The 19,947-nt window shown below is 42.4% G+C and overlaps 1 pseudogene; it reads right to left on the reverse strand.

The window, feature by feature from the left end:
• Positions 1–14,810: 14,810 nt before the first annotated feature.
• LOC114082083 (eukaryotic translation initiation factor 4B pseudogene) lies at positions 14,811–16,786 on the reverse strand (annotated as a pseudogene).
• Between the last annotated feature and the right edge of the window lie 3,161 nt (positions 16,787–19,947).

The following is a 19,947-nucleotide window of genomic DNA, read 5'->3' on the forward strand; positions in this document are numbered from 1 at the left end:
CACTGGAAACCATGATTCTGCTGCAAAATCACAATTGTAACATGATTTGGTTCAGCATCTAGGCCTAAGGAGAAAATCCTTTAATATCATATGTTGTCATCCATTATCCTCTTGATTATTTCCTGTTGCTCAGAACCTAGATAGAGTCTGTTCCCTGACTGCAAATCCTAAATCTTCAAAAGTTCTTTCACAATCCAGAAATCTTCCACCCATACGTTTTAGTACTACACCCTGTAGAAACTAAGAATTGCCTCCTATAGACCTTGTGAACTGGCAATGCTGGGCTGCCACCGGCCCAGAGACACCAGTGTTTCTTGAAACGGTTTGAAATAAGTTGCTAAAGTTGAAATTGAGACATGTTGCATAAAAATCTGGATTTTTATCTCGTCTTAAGAAATCAGAAAAGATGGCAGCAGTTGGCCATCTTTGTTGGCCAGGACAACAACCAGCAGCATCTCATTCACATGCCTTCCTTCATGTCAGAGGCCAGGTGATATTTCCAGTGGCACTGTCATACTTGAGGTTCTTTTAATGCATGTCCTGTTTTCCTTGTCTATGTGCCTGCCCAGCCTCTTGAAAATTAGTGTTTGTGATTTGGGATCTTTCAGTAGCAAGTTAAGTAGTGAATGACAGCTTATTTTCTTTTTGCCAAATAGATATCCCTATTTATTTGAATGCTTTCTCTTTTGATGCCTGGAATCTTCACCAGAACTTTGTCCTTCGGCATTTTCCAATTAGTCAATGTTCCTCTTCAAATGTGATGCACTAAACTGGATACATCATCCAAAAAAAATCAGATCAACTCACAGGACTATGGCAAAATGTGCACCCTTAGGGCATTTCAATTGTAGTTGCTATGACTCACCTCTTCATTATAACACTACCCATTGTGACCCTACGGGCGACAAAGATCTAAAATAACCATAGAGTTTCCATTGTCCTGTGCTTTGCTCATTTTTCCAGTTTAACCTAAATGTGGAAGCTCAAGTTTATCTTGGATTTATCTCATCCAGTTAGTTTCAACTTACCACCTCATCCTATTGACATTATTTAATAGTTGATTCTGTCAGTCACTGAGTTAGAGCACCCTCCAAGCCACATGCCCTAGGACACTTCAACTTGCTTGCCTTCTCCACTGCATTGATCTGGAAATCATTAATAAAATTTGAATTTGAACCAGACAAAGAGGTGGAGAGCAAGTGAGGCAATTCAGAGTACAGGAGGATCCCGAGTCTGATTGGAAAATCATTGATAAAACATATAGAGATAGAGATTATTTTAATATCAAAAGAAGAGAAAATTTGTGCAGAGGATTGAAGACAAATACAGGTAGGCTGCAGTCAGAGCCAGACAGTTTCTAGAGAGGAAGCATGCATGCTTTAGGTGAGAGAACAAGGCTGAGGCAGGAAGGAAAATTGAAAAGGAGAGAAGAAGAGCATTCTTTGTCAAAGGGCTGCTTGTGTGAAATAAATAGCAATGACACATACAAGAGAAGTCCACTGCTTCTTGCCTGAGAGGCAGTCTGTGGATGAGAGAGGGTCATGTGGATAAACACAGTTCCCCAAAAGAGAAGAGAATCTGCCTTTTCCGTGTTTATTTGAATTTCTGAAAGCTCTTCTCAGAGGATGGTGACGTGGGATCTGTTGAGACAGATGAGTTGAGGTCAAGGGTCACCACATTCCTGGAGTTTTAAGTGGTTGCTGTAGATGCTGTGTGAGCTGTGGCGACACTATAGGTAACCAGGATCCGGGGCTGGGAAACCAGAGGAGAATTAGAGCAACATTGAAGCTACAAGTTTAAGTCTTCTCCTCCCCATGTACTGTGTTTCTTCACATTTTGGCCTTGTGGCTACCATCTAGATGTTTAATAGAGGTGAAGAAGACTGATTTGTTAACAACATTCTTCCTCCTCCTTCAGAATATGTGGTGGTTAATGAGCAACTCGGGCCTCTCTTGGTTTAAGATTCTTCTCCCTCTTAATGTACAGCCTCATTTATTATATAATATATTATTATATTTATATTTATTTATATTATAATATTTATATTTATATTATCATTTTTCATATCACAGATAAACCATTTCTCCTTAACGTGGTTTCTGAGGGTGCATGTCAAACGGCAAGTCAGGGGTCTGTCCACACCGAGTGTTCTCTAACATGACTGTGAATAAGCTGATTAGCCACATGGCTGGTCAAGTACTTGGACTGGGCCTCCCCAGGTGTGGGGAGAGGGGGGGAGGGCAGTGACAGTGTGGGGGCCCTGGATTTTTGTAGGTTAAAGAATTCAATTTTGTCAGCTCCCCTTGAGGTGGATAAGTCCTAAGGGTTTGATTAATGATAAGCAAATCATAAAAGACTCATTTAAAAACCATAATGCCAATTTAATTAATGGTTAGATGGTTGCTAGGGAAGCGAGGAATTGGAGGAAAAGGACCTGGCTGATTTTGTGAAAAGATTTCCTCCAGGCTGTGGGAGAGCCAGAGAAATTTCCTTACCTTGCTGCAGAGAACACGTTTCCCAGGCTGGGAAGGCTGTGTATGCCTAATCTCACGTGCCTTTCTTCCACGGAGAGTTACATAAACACTGAAAACATCTTTTCCTTTATGTCCCCTGCCTTCCTTGTTTGCCTACCTATGCAAGTTACAGCAAATATTATTTAGTAATTAGTAAGTTAGACCTCTTTTTATTTTTTGGTAATTATGGTTTCACTCCAGTGGTTCAATTTTAGAAGTCATCCTAGTTGAACAGCAATTGAGAACTCCCTGGGATGAGAATCTTCCACAACTGATATCTTGCATGCTGCCAGATCTCATATTCAGGGGCCATATTATCAAGAGCAGTGATCTTAGCCCCACTGCTAGTTTGAGAACTTACCCTGTCTCTATCCGGGACACCCTAATTTGTCTTATTAGCTCAGATGATACCCAATCAAGTCACCCATGCTTTAGTCTACATTTTCAACTGTCTTGGTGATCTTATGTATTTTAAGGACTTTATCCACAAATAGGCATTAGATGCAGTTGGAGTTTTGGATTCTAGAGTCCCTCAAAGCTCACCCACCTACACTGAGGGGGAGATATGCAGACAGAAAAGGAAGTTCAAGACTATTCTGTCTAGTTGGCCCACTTTCCTTGGGCTTCTTTTTGTCGGGCCCTGTGTCTCTCAAGCAGCTAGTGTGGCAGGGCAGGCTTGAGGGGGTGTGGCACTTAGATGGGCCAATCTGGCTGTGATCTGTGAAGGATAAGTCTGAACCACCATGATGGAGAAATGGCAGTGAACATGGGGCTGGGGATGTGGCTCAAGCGGTAGCACGCTCGCCTGGCATGCGTGTGGCCCGGGTTCGATCCTCAGCACCACATACGAAAAACAAAGATGTTGTGTCTGCTGAAAACTAAAAAATAAATATAATAAAAAATAAAATTCTCTCTCTCAAAAAAAAAGAAATGGCAGTGAACAGACAACTTTCCAATCACATCCTTGGGATGCTTTGTAGCTTAGTACTATTTACAAGAAGTCTGCACTGGGGTTTGGATAAAAACACCAACTAGAATGAAAGAAGATTTGACTGATCTTATCTCCATATCCACTGCTTCCTTAAAATAAGCTGTACTGATTCTGTGGCCATAAGTCAGAGTCCAAGATTCCAGAGTTAGCTTTTGGGCACTTCTAGTATCTTTTGACTTTGGAAGTATGATTAATAAAGAGATAAGCTAAGTTCAACTAATAAAAAGAAGCAACCAGTGAGCACCTTCTGGATATAAGTCAATGTGTTAGCCACTATGGTGGGAGTTATTGAGAGACATACACCTTAGAGTTGCTTGTAACTTAATCATTAAGAAAATACATTTATCCCATTAAAATGGAAAGCAGTAGATGAGGTGGGCAATATCATGGAAATCTTACGTGAAGAGATGAGATTTAAGCTTGATTATCAAGGATAAATATAATCTGCCTAGCAGAAGAGGAGTTATAGTATGTGTAACTCCTTTCCCAGACAAGTGGGGATGCATTTGAGATCCTCAAGTTGATCTGAGTGGAAGGGGAAATTAGTGGCCCAAGTACCTGGAAAACCCCAAACCTAGGATCAGATACTAAGTATAGAATCTGTCAAAAGCATCAGTTTTAAAGGGTGAGACAGATTTAAAGTAGGCAGGAGGTAATGGAATGGTAAGGAGACAAAAGATCAAGCAGGTTAAAAATATGATCAATTTTGAAGCCTGGGATCTGATGAACTCTGGCTTGAGAGGCTTCTGGATACTGTGATTTCCACACACATAAGAATAATTAGACACTTATCTCTCTCTCTCTCTTACACACACACACACACACACACACACTCACACTACAGCCCTTTTGCATAGATGGAAGAGATTGTTTCACTTGGAGGTGATGAGCCCAGGGAATTCAGCCATCCAAAGTCCCTCCTAGCAATTCCAAGAACAGAAGGCACCATCCCTATGTAATGGATTAGAATCTGTCCATACCACACCGAGGTCTTAAGGGGTTCTGTGCATGATAGTTGTTGTTGCTGTTGTTGGCTTTATTGGGCTCTAGAGCCTCTTCAAAGAAGGAATTGCTCTGGGTTGAGCTCATAGGACAGGCAACCTCTCCTAACAAGACATGAAATCAGGAGGAGCAAAGGTACAGACGTGGAAAAAGTGTACCAGGCATGGCCAGAGAACAAGGAGCACAGCGATGCCTCTGTGTGGGTTTTACAGTCCTCGCAGGCTGAGCCAGAAAGAGCTTGGAGCAGATTGTGGAGCCTGTGTAACTTTCCTGAGAAGCTAGTGTTTTTCCTATAAGAAAGAACATGAACCTTTCTGGTAATTTCAGGCTATTTCCCATTACTCTGTTGTGGGGTGAGGAATCCCTTTGGGTACCCTTGTAGGAGCTCCTTGACCATGAATCAAGTGTACTGGGTTTAGGGATCCACAATGGTTAGAGTTGGGAATACATGACCTGCAAAGTCCCTTCCAATAACAAGTCTTTAAGGGGTTTATTGAGATCCTTGAGTGGTAGAATGACCAGTATGAAGAATAGGAAGACGAGCCAGAAGAAAGAGGGAGGCTGGAGGAGGAAATTCTAGAGGCTGAATGGCCACTTAGACGTCTATTGAATCAGCAGGAACTGTTTTAGTCAGCTTTTTTGCCACTGTGACTAAAAGACCCAACAAGAACAATTTTAGAGGAAGGAAAGTGTACTTTGAGGCTCATGGTTTCAGAGGTCTCAGTCCATAGACAATCGGCTCCATTCCTTGGGACTCAACGTAAGAAAGTATGGCAGAGGGAAGTAGCCCACATGATAATCATCAAGCAGAGACAAACTCCACTCACGAGCTACACACTATATACCCCAAAAGCATGCCCCAATTTTTACCTCCTCCAACCACACCCTACCAGCCTTCAGTTACCGCTCAGTTAATCCCTACCACTAATAGAGTTAAGGCTCTCATAACCCAATCATTTCACCTTGGAATGCTCTTGCATTGTCTCACATGTGAGATTTTTGGGGACACCTAATATTTAAACCATAACAGGATACAACCTGTGGGTCAAATCTACTGGCACTCTTGTCCTTCTGGGGTTGTGGATCTTGATTCTATCTTCACATGCATTTTTTCTATCAATGGATATTAAAAGAACAATTTCTATTAGGTGAAGGCCTGCATATATTTTCTCATACTTTTAAAAGATATATTGCATCATAATATGCACACAATAAAATTCTCCTTTTTAAGGAATACAGTTATATGAATTTTGACAAAATTCATATATGGACTTATGAAACTAGAACGAAGAGTTAGAATATTTTCCTCTAATAAGTTCCCTTTTGTAGTGAATTTGATTCCCCAACTTAGCCCCTAGCAATCTCTGATTTGCATTCTGTCCCTTTGATTTTTTTCTGTTGCATATGCCACATAAATGGAATCAACTATCCCACCCTTGTGAATCTGGCTTCTTTCAGTTAGTATAATTCTTTTAAACATTCATCCATGTAATTCCATGTTTTAGTAACTTTTAATTTGTGAATAGTATTCAAGTGAATGGATATACACAATTTACTCATCCATTCCCACTCAATGGATACTTCAATTGTTTCCATTTTTTGGTGATTATTTCATACTTTTTCAAATGCAAATTGAACATTCTTGAAAAGATGAAGAGCATATCTGACAACTGTAGGTTATATATATGAAATGAAATGAGTTGCCCAAGAACTTAGAAATTAAGATGTGGGAAAAAAAAAAAACACTACAAAATCATCATGCAATGAGAAAAGAAAAAAAATGAAAAAAAAAAAAAAAAAAGAGAGAGAGCCATGCTTAATCACCTTAATCACCTGGAGGTCCACAAATTGTTGGTGTCTGTGGGCAGAAATTAGAAAATATTCAATTTGGATGGAAAAAACACCGCCTCTTTATTTTTATAAATCTGATTAAAATCCAGCATTTCCTTAAAGTATGAATGAAGAAAAAAAATAAGAGTCATAATTAGCAGTACCTGTGAATTTATTACCAGTTGACTTTGGACATATTATAGATATTTTCATATTACATCTAGTTGAGAGACATATTTGGAAATATCCTTTATGCTCATCACTGCTTTGAAATTATAGATCTGGTGCTGAGTTTTATAATTAATATAGATACATAACATTGCTATATCACAATTTGAAAAAAAATTAAATCGTAGTTTTAGGTAATTAATTTCCTTTGTAATTGCCTATATTTAATTTTTTGCAAACAAGTTTAAGGACCCCAAGAGAGAGAAAAATAGTGTCCAAGTCAGCAAGGCTTAACTGCAATCTAATGGACTCTACCAGCATGTGTAAAGAAAATGGCAGTCATCTCTGGTTGACAGTGGAAGGGAAATAAAAAGGAAGTTGTGACATCGGCTTTTTGGATTGAAGATTTAGTTTCATTAGCAGAACTTTCCTTGGAATAAGAAAGATTGCTTCTAAGACTTCCTGTGGAGATATGTCACAAAGAGAACCTCCTAGTCATTCTGATCTGTGTTGACACTTTTCTTCCAACCCTCCTCTTTCCCTTCCTCCATTTCCCTCCTCCTCCCTCCCTCCCTCCCTCCCCCTCCCTCCCCTCCTCTCTTTCTTTCTTCCTTCCTTCCTCCCTCCCCTCCTCTCTTCCTTCCTTTCTTCCTTCCTTCCTTCCTTCCTTTCTTTCTTTTCCATTGCTGGGGATTTAATCCACAGGTGCTCTACCACTGAGCTACATTCCCAATCTTGCTAAATTGCTGAGGTGGCATTTGAACCTGCAATCCTCCCACCTTACATTCCCAGTTTGCTGGGATTACACCACTATGCCTGGCTGACTGCTGGATTTTTTAATGGAATATTGCTACCTTAGAGTTCTAAGATACTTCAGTGTTTGTAAACTTGGTCACTGAGAATCCATCTCTGAGATTTCTGATGCAACTATGGTTCTGAGCCTCCACAGTTGACTTTGGACATTGATCAGCCCAGTGAATTAGCAAACTTGCCCAGGTAACGCCCCCCAAAGGGAGAGGGCCAGCTGGGCTTTACCTGGAGGCACTCTGACCTTAGTGAGCACCACTCTTGCAAAGTCAACAATAGTAATCTGGGCTGATGGAGAGCCACTGATCATAGACTAAAGGAGTGTGTGCAATACATAATGTAAATAAGGAGCAGTGCCTGGAGGACAGGGTGTTGAGAAAGATGGAGGGGTTGAAATGTTTCTTCAGGTTAGAACCTCAGAGGATTAGAGAAGGACTCTCTGACAGAAAGACGAAGGCAGTGAATCAAAATAGCAATTGAATAAGTGGAAGATTTCATTTATGAAAAGGGTAGTAACTGAATATTTAAATGCAGAGGCTAAGGAGGCAATGCACATATAACTCAAGTTAGATGTCCCTGCAAAAATTACATGCTTTCTCCAAACATGGTTTTGACCTGGAAGAGATTATCCCGGACAAATGGACCATAAAAATAAACAATGAGGACATTCTTAGGGTGATTTGCTTCACTAGTTGGAGATGGAGAAGGATGACTGGTTTTTCCAGTTGACAGGGTTCTAAGACCTACTAAGTGAACAAAAGAGATTGACAAAGAAACCAGGTGTATACTCCTTTATCCATACAGACACAAACTCCTCCCTCTAATTTCCAAACTTTCTTCACTTGTGCTTATAACCACTTAGATCACTCTCCACCCATTCCTTCCACTGAGTTCCAGATAACTTTAATGCCACTGTGTACCAACTCCCCTTACCCTCAGCCAGTGCCCTGGTGTCCTGTCTACTTCTCCATCGTAATTGGAATGTGGTCTCTCCCAGTAACTGCACTTCTTTTGAGTTTTCGTCAGTGGTACTAGTTCCCTGATCTGACCAAGACACCTTGGAACCCTCGATATTCCTGTTGGGGATTAGCTTGCCTTCCCTCCCAGCCAGTGACCTTCCAGCACAGTCTTCCAGTCAGTCCTTCCAGCACATCTCGCACCAGGCACTCTCAATGCTATATGTCTTGTCTTCTGCCATTTCCCTATCCTCAGTGTCTGATTGCACCATCTGATTGCAGAGTTTCTCTGGAAGGAGGCAATGTGCTAAGTTTGCTTAAGGGAAAAGTGACAAAATGATCTTAATCCTGCCCTAATAAATGCATTTAATTCTTGGGTAGCCCTCTTTGCAGGCTTGGCAATTTTATATCTACACTCATACTTTACTGACTCTTTCTAGCATTTCCTACTTATCTTTTTAGACTTGGGTTAAAGCTGGATGTGGTGGTGTCTTCCTGTAATCCCAGTGACTTTGGAGCCTGAAGCAGGAAGATCACGAGTTCAAGACCAGCCTGGGCAACCTAGTGAGACGCCCATTTCAAAAACAAGAAGAGTTGAGTTAAACACTTAAACTTCATTTCTTTTGTGAACGTTTCCCTGACTCTCCTGATTCTGTCCCTTGATTCAGAAGAGAGTACATTATTTCTTCTAGGCTACCCCCTATCTTCTATCCTTCTAGACTACTTTGACCTTAATCTTTGTCCTCTTCCAAAATCATCTGTGATCTACTCTTCATTATATTTCTACCCTCCTTCTTCTTATCTCGTCCTATCCTCTATGCTGAAAACAAATTCATGTCACTTCAAGGCAACACCTCCCTCTCCACCTTTCTGCAGCCTTTGACTATTATGCCACCTCTCTTGTTCCTATCCCTGCCACAGGCTGGCCTAGGTCCCTTCTTCTCCTGTGCCATCATGCACAGCTGTACCAGCAGTCTCGGCCCCTTCCTCTTCAAGAATTTTTGAACTTCAAGATATTATTATCATCATCAATTCCAAAAGTGTTCTGTGTCTCCAACCTTGGTCATTAATTCCCAGAGCTGCTCTGTCACCTCTGGGTAGGGGCATCTACCTCTTCTTTCTGGCCCCACCTTATCTTCTGAATCTCCCAGTGCTCTTGCCATCCCAACAGGGCCTCTAGTTGAACATGTCTAAATCTTAGTTCCCAAAGCCTTCTCCCCTTACCCCATCACCCCTTCTCCAAGTGGAATCACTCACTGTTCCCCTGGTTAGTCAGGGCTAGAACCTCAAGAGTTATGCTTTTAATCACTCTTCTTCCTAGCACCAGACTTTAAAAAGTCACATCAATTTGATTTCTCAAGTATTTCTTCTATTTCTTTCTGTTTCCATAGCTGCCAGTCGAGTTCCAACTTTCATTGCTAATCATATAGCCTTTTGCCATTATGTCCCAGCTGATCTCCTTAATGCTAATCTGTTTTCCATATAATCTTTTCTATAAGCTACTGCCAAATTAATCTTCTTAATGCATACCTCTGATTACATCACATCTCTCTTCAGAAACTTTTTCCCCACTCCCTGTGGTTAGCCAAATAAGTCCAATTGTCCTTTGTCTGACATTCAGAGAGGGCTATGACTTGGTTCTGCTCCATCTTGGTTTATTGCAATGTTCCTTCAAATACCAGCTGAACTGTGGGCAAAGTCCTGTATCAGGCCAGTCCTGTGCCCTCATCCCTTTCCTCAACCATTCTTCCTCACACTGCCAACTGCCCGAAGGAGCACACACCAGGAAAGTGTTGATGAGGGCAGTGTTCATACAAAAGGCCCCATGAGAGGCAGTCACAGAGGTAGAAATCAGAGGCTCTGGAGACATCAGACATGGAAAGTGAGTGAAAGGAAGAGCCAAGGATGACTTGGGTGCTTTCTTTAGCTTTGGAGCATATTTAAGTAGGAAAACTGTAGTTTCTCTAGTTAGAAATATGAAAGAAAATGAATCTAGTCTTGGACGACAGGTGGAGGGTGAGGGGTGGATATGCAGGCATTTATTTCCAGATGGCAACTCAAAAGGAGAGCCTGGGAGATGGAACTTGGAAGAAAGTGTGAGGTAGAGTCCAGCATTTGAAGGTCACCAACAGACTTTAACAGTAAAAAGTCAATGATAGAATTCTAGGGTAAACCAGCATTCATGGTAAATGTAAGAGAAGCCTGAAACAGGTTTTCCCAGGCAGAGTTCACTCTCCTGTGAATGCTTTGCAACCCCCACCCCCTGCCATTTTTTTTTTTTTTTTTTTTGGCACTGGGGATTGAACCTAGGGGTCTTTTTTCCACTGAACCACTTCTCCAGACCTTTTTATTTTTTATTTTGACACAGGGTCTTGCTAAGTTGCTTTGGGCCTCGCTAAGTCCTGAAGCTGGCTTTGAACTTGCAATCCTCCTGTTTCAGCCTCCTGAGTCACTGGGATTCCAAGAGTGTGCCACCGTGCCCAGCAGCACCCCTCTTAAAACAGTTATGCATCAGAGTTGTTTGTGTTCACAATTTCTCTTTCTTGGAGGCAAGTGTTAGGCCTTCTGCATTCTTGCATCCCCAGCTCCTAGTTCATGGCATGATCTGCCCTATAAATGCTTACTGAATGATTCAATAAATGAATGGAGTTACTCGTGTTCAGCTAGACTGTACTTTTTCCCTCAGAGCACTGAAACTTCCGTTGCCCTTTATGTCTCATACCTGAAGTTTCTGACCATAGGTCAACAATCGCCCTGGCGTTTCCTGGGTTCTCCACTGCAAGAGCCAGTCTGACTCCGAATCCCAAAGCTCCTCATTCCACTCTTGATGGTGCCTTCACTTTTCTATCTGCTGGTCTGCACTCACCTCCCGTGGTCGCCCAAGTCACCTGTGGGCTTCTGTATCTGGTTGAGGATTCATTTCCTTATTTTTGAGTCTAATTCAAAGTTCCTTTATTGTGGTTCAGCAGGATGGGCAAAAGGAACCTCTAAAATATGCATTCTAGAAGATAAATTCACCTAACTTACTTAGCCCAGGACAGATTTGAAAACTGGAATTAACTTCTTTATTCTGAATTTGAGTATGAATCTTCTGTTTGGGGGATCAAATGGGCAACAGGGTCAGTTGGATAAATATTGATTTAAAAACTCAACTGCAACTCCTGTGTGAAAGGGGTAGTTTGCATTTTTTGGTAACACCCCCCCCCCCTTTTTTTAAAGCCTTCTAAGCACCTTCCCACTTTCTTACACTAGGATCATAATCAAACTTCTTCCTACCCACACATTTGACATTAGTGGTTCTCCAAGTGTGAGCCTGAGACCAAGAGAATCAGTATTCTCTAGGAACTTGATAGAAACCTAAAGTATGAACACACTGAATTTGGTGCTCTGGGGGTGGACCCTGACAGTCTTAAAGAAGCCCTCCAGGTGATTTTGATGTTAAAGTTTGAAAACCGGTGTCTTAGATGCAACTAGTGCTCAGGAGTAAGATTGGGCCAGGGAATCCGACCTGTTTTTTTTTTTTTCTTCCTAGCTGAGTAATCTTGGGGTAATTGCTTAACCACTCTGAACCTTATATTTTTTCTTTAGAAGATAATATTTGAGTCAGTTATCTTAACAGTTCTGTGGCTCTGTGAACACCTCTAAAGACAATGATGGAAAATTCCCAAGTTAATAGCAAAGGGCTTCAGGGTATTGAAGAGAGGCTGACTGGTGGCCAGGTACATGGCTATCTTTCTACCTTCAACCTTTCTCAGAAAGAAGTCCATTTGGCTAGGTGTCTGAAAGCAAATAGGGATCTCCTTGCCTCCATTAATCAGGTGCCAAAGTTCCAAGTTGAAAGAGGCAAAGCTAATCATTCATGACACATGGGTTCTTTTGTGCCACAGTCTCTAACCTGCAGAGAAAGAACTATTTGCAGATATTAGTAGCTCAGGAAGGCCAGTGCACAAAGATCAACCCAGATTTCAACAGCCAAAGGAATATCCAAACAGTGGCTTAGTGTGACCGTGTTTTAGTTACTTGTAAATTCAATAGAGCGGCTTGTTCATTGTGCTCTCAGTCTGAAGAGTTCAAACTACAAGGTCACTCTGAAAATGAGTGCTGATTCTTGCAGAGAAGAAAACCATGGCATTAGCTGCTTGTGTAGTCAATAAGACTCCTTTGGAACACAAATCAACTTCTATTCTTTTAATGCATATTCATGCCAACACTGTAATTCTTCCATTGGGACAAATGTTTGCATTAAAAAAGAAAAACAATATCAATTTCTCCATAGCTTTATTCGAGTCATGTGTAGCCACATTTGGCTTTTTCCCCATTGCCTAGTTTTTAAGAGGTGCTCCAAAGTCATCATGAAGGTCAGTGCTGATTTGGGCTAATTTGGATTAGTGTTTTCCTAATAGCACAGTTGCAGTCCGCCACCGCATCTGCAACCTCTTGTCCCCAGACATGTGGGTATTGTGGGACTGGAGCCAGCTTCTGAGAGGTAAGCTGCCCTATCTAGCATCATGTCCCTCCCCTGGAGTCCTTCACTGACTTAGCCTCCATCTGGCCTCAAGGGTGATAGATGCCACATATTAATGCATCTGAACTTGGAGCTCCACATGGTGACTCATGGTGCATTGGTTTTTTTTTTTTTTTGAACTTTAAAGATCAGATTTATTTGGAGAAAACAAAAAACCCACAACCCAAAGGATGGGATTTTACATCTCAACACATCTTCCAGGTAGTAAGTCTACAGATTACAAATCATTTTCATAGAAGATATTTTTGTACAAATTTTACATGTATTCAGGGTGGGACAAAAGTCAACCCCTGTTTCTATTTTAACAGGGGCTAGGTAGGGTAGGGGAGTGGGACAAAACAGCGCTTTTTTGGATATAACTATCTGGGAGTAGACATGAAGAAGGCAAACTCTACCTTTCCATTATCTGCAACCAATGGTTTAAAAAAAAAACCTGTTTGATCTTGGTTCTCTCTAAAAGCCCACTTCTAGTTACTAGCTGACCCTGTCAATTACTTCAGGTTAATTCCCTGGACATGCCTTTTGCCCTCTGGGTAAATGGTTCCTTATGCCCACTGCTGCAGCACACAGACCAATACTCTGCAGGCTGGCCAGGCTTTAGACTAAGATTGAAGGCAGAAGGGCTTGCAAACAAGAGACCAAGGTGTCATCTGTCTGCATGTACCAACACTGCCCATGAGGGGGAAGAATTCCATCTACCTAGTTGACCCCTACAAAAGTGCACATAAAAGCAGACAAATTAAGCTACTGTTACAAGAGAAACCAGGACCTTGTTAAATAGTTCTTTCCATTATCATTTAGTCTCTCATAGGAAGATAAAAAAACAAATTCCGAAAAGCAAAGTAACCACACATTGGTCTAGGCCACATTATAAATCCAAGCACTGGTGTGGAATTTCAGTGGAGAGAAGAAAACTTGTTAAAAACCCCCCAAAGTCATAAGAAAGTCTTCCAATTTAACTGTCTCTGTTTACCCATCCTTATTCACCACCCAAGACCATCAATTCTAGACTAGTCTGATCTGTAAGAGGGGTCAAAGCAGCAGGAGCAGGCATGGATGGAGGGAAGGAATGAGAATCAAAAGACATCAAGGAGCTGATTTGTTTGAGAAAAGCAGTGATTCCTCAGGTGACAGCTTCCAGTGGCTGAGATGTAAAATGCCTAAGAGAGCAGATCCGAGAATTAAATGGATTGCTTTTTGGGAGGTGAAAGTAGTATGAAGAACATGAGATGACAAGAGTCTGATTTTTTTTTTTTTAAAGCTTCAAGGTTTCAACAGAATGTGGATGTATTTGAGCTTTTAAAAAGGATAGCGGTTTAGAAAGGGCAAAACCAGGACGCACAAAAGACTGGGAATTCCCATGACCCTAAGTGCTTCCTGCTCCAGGAAATAAAGTGTTTACTGGAGGTCACACCTACTACCCAGTGCAAACTAATCCATCACCTCTCAAAAGCTTTTCAAACCACAATTTCCCCATTTATTTTGGTCCCTAAGCAGTCCTCTTCTTTAGTGGCCTGTAGACTCACTCCCAACTACCCCCCTGGGGGGTAAAAAAATAAAGGAATTCCCCCTAGGCTGGCCCCAGTAACTCAGAATTAAAGTAAGAAGAAGGGCTGGCAGCCTCCTGGAGACTAAAACAATTTGAGACTAAATCTACCTTTCCAAGGATGGAAAATTTATTCAGATAATGTTTGAGAATTCATATATGCCACAATAGAATAAGAATTAAAAGGTAGAAATCTCACTCTTCCTTATACCTCTACCTCCCCTACTGCCCAACCAATCCAGACATTTTACCACTGTCATTACCATCTCTTCTAAATGGAGGCCCCTAGGCACTAATCACACAGGCAACTGCATGGTATTGTAAGAACACACCACAACTTTTCCATTAAAAAGCTGTAGTCTCTGTCTCTCTGGCTACATTGGCGATTCTCCGGTAACTTCAATACTTTAAAGGCTGCAGCAGCATGCAAAAGAATTTCATTTCATTTTTTTAAAAAAAGTTAAGAAAGGTCTCCAGGAGATGGTGAGTTTTATTTGTCTTGTCTGGATAGAGGTTTGATTTGCTCTTGAATGTTCCAGGGTGGAGAGACTAGGAGAAAGCACAGGACGCAGAGGTCTACTCAGTGTAGTCTTCTCCCTCATTTTCATCTTCACCATCCACAGAGAGAGCGGCATACTTGCTTGCAGAACTGAACTTAGAGGCTGGATTTTCCTCAGGTTTCTTTGGCTCAGGTGCAGATCTGGAGTCTTGATCCTTTTTGCCCTCTTTCCTATCTGACTCCTTCCAGTGATCTTTGTTCCCTCCATCTCCTGGACCACGGCTGGAGTTCCCAGTTTGGCCTTTTGGGACACTCATTCCATCTATTTTATTATCGTCTTTCCTTGTGGGTCCTTCCTCAGATGGCTGAGCTGGAGCTACTTTCCCCCCACCACTTGTGGGGGATTGCTGCTCTGTGTCTGAGCTCTGTGATCGAGCAGGAGGGTTAGAACTTCGCTTCACCCACGCATTCTCCTTTGGTGGAGGGGCTGGCATTACCTTTAGAGGCTGATCAGGTTTGGGAGGCTTAGAAGTTGGAGAGTGACAGTCTTCCTCCTTATTGAGTGTTTCATTTTCTAGAGACTTCTCACTCTCTCTCCTTCGTGCATCAGGGTCTGACTTACTTCTGCCAGATGTGGCTGAGGTTCCAGTCTGTGATGACTCACTTCCTGTCCTTGACCGTTCCCGTTCCTGAGTTTCTTCACTTCGCCAGCTTGGGTGTCTCTCCCTAGGCCGCCGTTCTAGTTTTGGCTCATCCAACTGGCGCTGCAATTTCTCCTGCTCCTTCTGTAGCCGTTCTTCTACTTCTTTTTCTCTAGCAGCTGTGTCAACAGGTTTTGCTCCTCCAAAGATGGAAGCTGCTCGACTGGACTGGGAGGTGCTAGCAGAGGAGTCATCTTCCTTAGGAGTACTCCGAGGCTTTAGATTCAGTTTGGGTCTTTGGGGGGGACCTCTATCATCACGCCTATAATCATCCCGAGAGTAATCATCTCTGGAGCTCCACGACCGATCGTCTCGTCTGTCATATCGGTCTTCATAACGGTCCCCACCTCCTCTGTAGTCATCATCCCTTCGGTACCCACTACCAAATGCTCTTCTGCCACTGCCTATCCTGGAATCATAGCCTCTATCATAATCTCTGCTGCCTCGGTCATCATAGCGATCCCGGCCCCCATAGCGATCCATATCCCGGCGTGGGCCATCACGATATCCATCTCGATACCCATCCCGATATCGGTCGGAATCATAGCGATCTCGATACTTGTCACCAAAGCTGTCATCACCTCTTCTAGGCGGATAGTCGTCAAAGCTGTCTGTGGCAGGTCGGGCTCTCCAGTCTGTGTCTGTTTTGTCAGAATCCCGATTTCTATCTCGGCCAAAAGAACGATCATCCCTATCTTTATCCTGTGCTTGATCAGCAACATCCACTCGAATTCTCCTGTTACCTAGAGACTCTTCATTGAGACTCAGGGCACTGAGCAGGGAATCCAGGTCCTCAAACTCAGCATAGCCAAAACCTTTCAACCTCTCTGGATTGCTGGGTTCACGTGGTAAACGCACTGCACTGATATTTAATCCTCTAAAGAATTCCTTAATGGAGTCGTCTGTCACATCATAGGGCAGGTTCCCTAGAAAAGCAGTGTAGGGTGGCGATTTGGGAAGACGGCTCCGGTCAATATTGGGTTCCCGAGCAGCCCGTGGAGCAGTGGGAAGGATGGAACGGTCAATTGGAGGTGCCCTGTACACATCATCATCATTACTATGCCAAGTGGTTGAAACATCTCCTTCCAGGTTGTCTGTTTCATCAGCCCAGCTGACTGGTTTGGGGACATAGGTGCTTCCTCCACCAGTCCCCCCATCCTCAGCCAGAAAGTCTGTTAGGGAGATAGTCTTCCCCTTCTTATTCTTCTTTTTTGCTGAGGCCGCCATGTTGGGAGAGGGAGAGAGAACGCAAAGCTCATGGTGCATTGTTTAAGAAGATCACCTATATGAGTAAGTGGAACATGTCTGTGCATATTTGATTAAAAAAAAAAAAGGGTCATTTGGATAAATATTGATTTAAAAACTCAGTTGCGACTCCTGTATGAAAGGGGTAGTTTGCATTTTTTGGTGCCATCCCCCTCCCCCTTTTTAAAGCCTTCTAAGCACCTTCCCACTTTCTTACACTAAGATCATACTCAAATCTGTGTACACGCACCAGGCAAAGAAATAATATTTCACTTGAGAGGCAACATAGTATAGTGGAAAATGCACAAACTTTGTATTTTCAGAAAATCTTGGTTTGACTCCAAGTTTATCACATCCCAGCTGCTTTACCTGGGATTTCTTACACAATCTGAGGCTTAGTGCCCTTCCCTGTTAAACAGTGACAAGAATTGCATATGCCCATTAGGGAGGATTGAATGCAATAATGGATAAGAAGCATAGCACAGTTTATGGCCCATAGAAATTTATAAATATTAATCCAGTCAGGTAGAGGTATATTGGGAAGTTAGCAAATCTACCTTCATTTTCATTATGCAATTTAATCTTCGGCTCTGTTTCTTATAGATACTATTCAGAGAAGTTGCTATCCCATGGCTGTCTGGTTCCAAGTCCCAGCTTTTTGGATAGCAATCACTTTATCATGACACCCTTTAAGACCCATTTTATTTTTTGACCTGTGTGCCAATACCATCAAAAAAGAACATGTAAGTGCATTGTAATTTGAATATATTAGTTGACTTGGTAGTCACCTCTTGGTTTTCGAAGCATGTGGAGATGCAAAGAATTATTATGGCATTGAAGTGATGCTCCTTTTTATTTCAGTGGGTCTCCCCGTGCTGGATGGCAATCACATGTGGCACTTTGTTAAAATAAAGGTAGTGAATTGGGTCAAAGAGGGAGAGGATCTGTGTGGTGTCTGTTGACGCTGTGAGAGGTGATGAGTCTTATTCTCACCTCTTCCTGGCCATGGAAGGGTGGGACTCTGAAAAGGACTGGAGCTAGGCCTTGCTATTTATTGTAAGCTAAAATAGAATTGTTTAAATCATATTTTTACATTTTGATTGTAGCTTCCAGCAAATTGGTCGAGGGTGACAGTTGCATCAGTAGCGTTTAAACTTTGCCCTCAGCGTTGAACTTCTGTGAATTCAGAAGCTCATTTTTGGAAGACTCAGTGACTCTGTTTCTAAATGCGGAGCCTGCACTCTGGGCAGCAGTTCCCAGCCCGCCTCCCGCCTACCTGAGTCGGGAGGAGACGAGCATTTGCATGAGCGATTCCAACCTGCTCTAGTACAATCTGGAAATTCTTTTTAAGGTCAAATAAATGCTGAAAACTGAATTTCTATTATTCACCCCTATAAAAGCAAATCTATGACCAGAAGTTAATAAAAAGTCAGCAATGTCTTGCAAGGACTGATTTTTATACATTAATTTCGTGTGTGTGTTTGAAAAAAAAAAAGGCAATCTTTTTCTAAATGAATATTACCTCCAAATTACCTTACATGCTTAGGTAAAGGACTGGCCCTTTGCCATACCTGTGTGTCCCCTCTGCCTCAGAGGACCCAGAGATAGTAAAGAAGAGCATGGTGTCCTGGAGGGGAAGCCCTCTACAGTTCCCCTGATGATGCTTGCATTCAGGAGTGCATGCTCGGGGAAGAGTTCAATTAGTGAGTCAAGGCCCATCTGGAGGGTGAAGAGCAATTCTAGGACTTGGCAGTGAAGGAAGTTTCTAGGATAACTTTGTCCTTGAGCAACTGAAACCACCTATTGAGATATGGTGTCAGGAACTGGGTTGATATGCATCCAACTAGAGGCATGCAATAAAGCGCTTGGTTGGTGGTTCAGAATAAAACTGCTCAGCACACTTGAGAAATAGAGAGGGCAGCAGGACATGGTGGTGGCCTACAATCCCAGCAACTTGGGACACTGAGGCAGGAGGATTGCAAGTTCCAGGCCAGCCTCTGCTACTTCACAAGGCCCTCAGCCCCTTAGTGAGAGTTTGTCTTAAAATAAAAAATAAAAAGGGCTGGTGACTGACCCCTGGGTTTAATCCTCAGTATTGGGGTGGAGAAGGGGAAATTGAGATGTCAGTGTTGGTTAAGGCATCGAAGATTTGTGGAGGAGAGCTTTTCATGACAACAGAGTACACTATTGGAACCAGAGACCCAGAAGTGAAGAAGGAATGGGAAGAGGTGGGTTCTGTCACTGAATGTGCTTGACTCCTGGCCTATGGAGAGCCTGTCTTCATTTTCCATTATCCGTCCTCCTCTCCTCCCTCTCCTCCTTCTCCTTCACATCTTCCACTGGTGCACCCTGCTAGCTTGTTGTCTCTCTTCCGTGGCTTCCTTGTATCTCTACCAGAGAATGCACAGAGCAGGTAGCTCTTCCACAGATGAGCCCAGAGGCAATGTTACCCTTCTTCAGCTGGGTCTGTACTTTTTTCCTCTTTCTTTTTAGTACTGAGGATTGAACCCAGGGGCACTTTACCACTAAGCTACATCCCCTGCCATTTTTTATTTTGAGACAGGGTCGTACTAAGTTGCTGACTTGGTGAGGTTGGCCTTGAACTTGCCATCCTGCTCCCTCAGCCTCCCAAATCACAGGAGCCTTCCAAGCCACCACGCACAGCTTCAGACCTTTATTCTTTGATTACATAATTATAGAAATTTATTTAGAATGCCTGGCCTGGAAGGTAGGTTAGGGATCACCAAGTACAATCTCCCCAGTTTCCAGATTAGAAACTGAGGTTGGGAGAATTGCAGCATCTTGTAAAGGGTGGACCCAGCAAGCTCAGGGCTTGCTAAGTGTTCAACGCTGCACATTAATTCCTCACAAAAGCCCTATGAAACGGTTACTCTTCTTGTCTCATTTGTAAAAATATTACAAATGAGAAACGCAGTCACCCGATTTAAGCAATTAACCTATGCTCTACCATTAAAGGCCATGCAGATTGTCAGTGAGAAAACTGGAAACACACCAAGTTCATCCTTTTTCTGCTCAGGGTTACTTTTCCCACACCATGAAGAGATCAGTCCACCTCAAGGTCTCTATACTTTCTTTGAGGTCAAAAATGTCCTTAACTAAAACCATGAAAGCATCATCTACAGAGAAACATCTAGAATTTAAAA

This window comes from Marmota flaviventris, chromosome 16 (genome assembly GCF_047511675.1).
Source record: "Marmota flaviventris isolate mMarFla1 chromosome 16, mMarFla1.hap1, whole genome shotgun sequence".
NCBI classification, from domain to species: domain Eukaryota; kingdom Metazoa; phylum Chordata; class Mammalia; order Rodentia; family Sciuridae; genus Marmota; species Marmota flaviventris.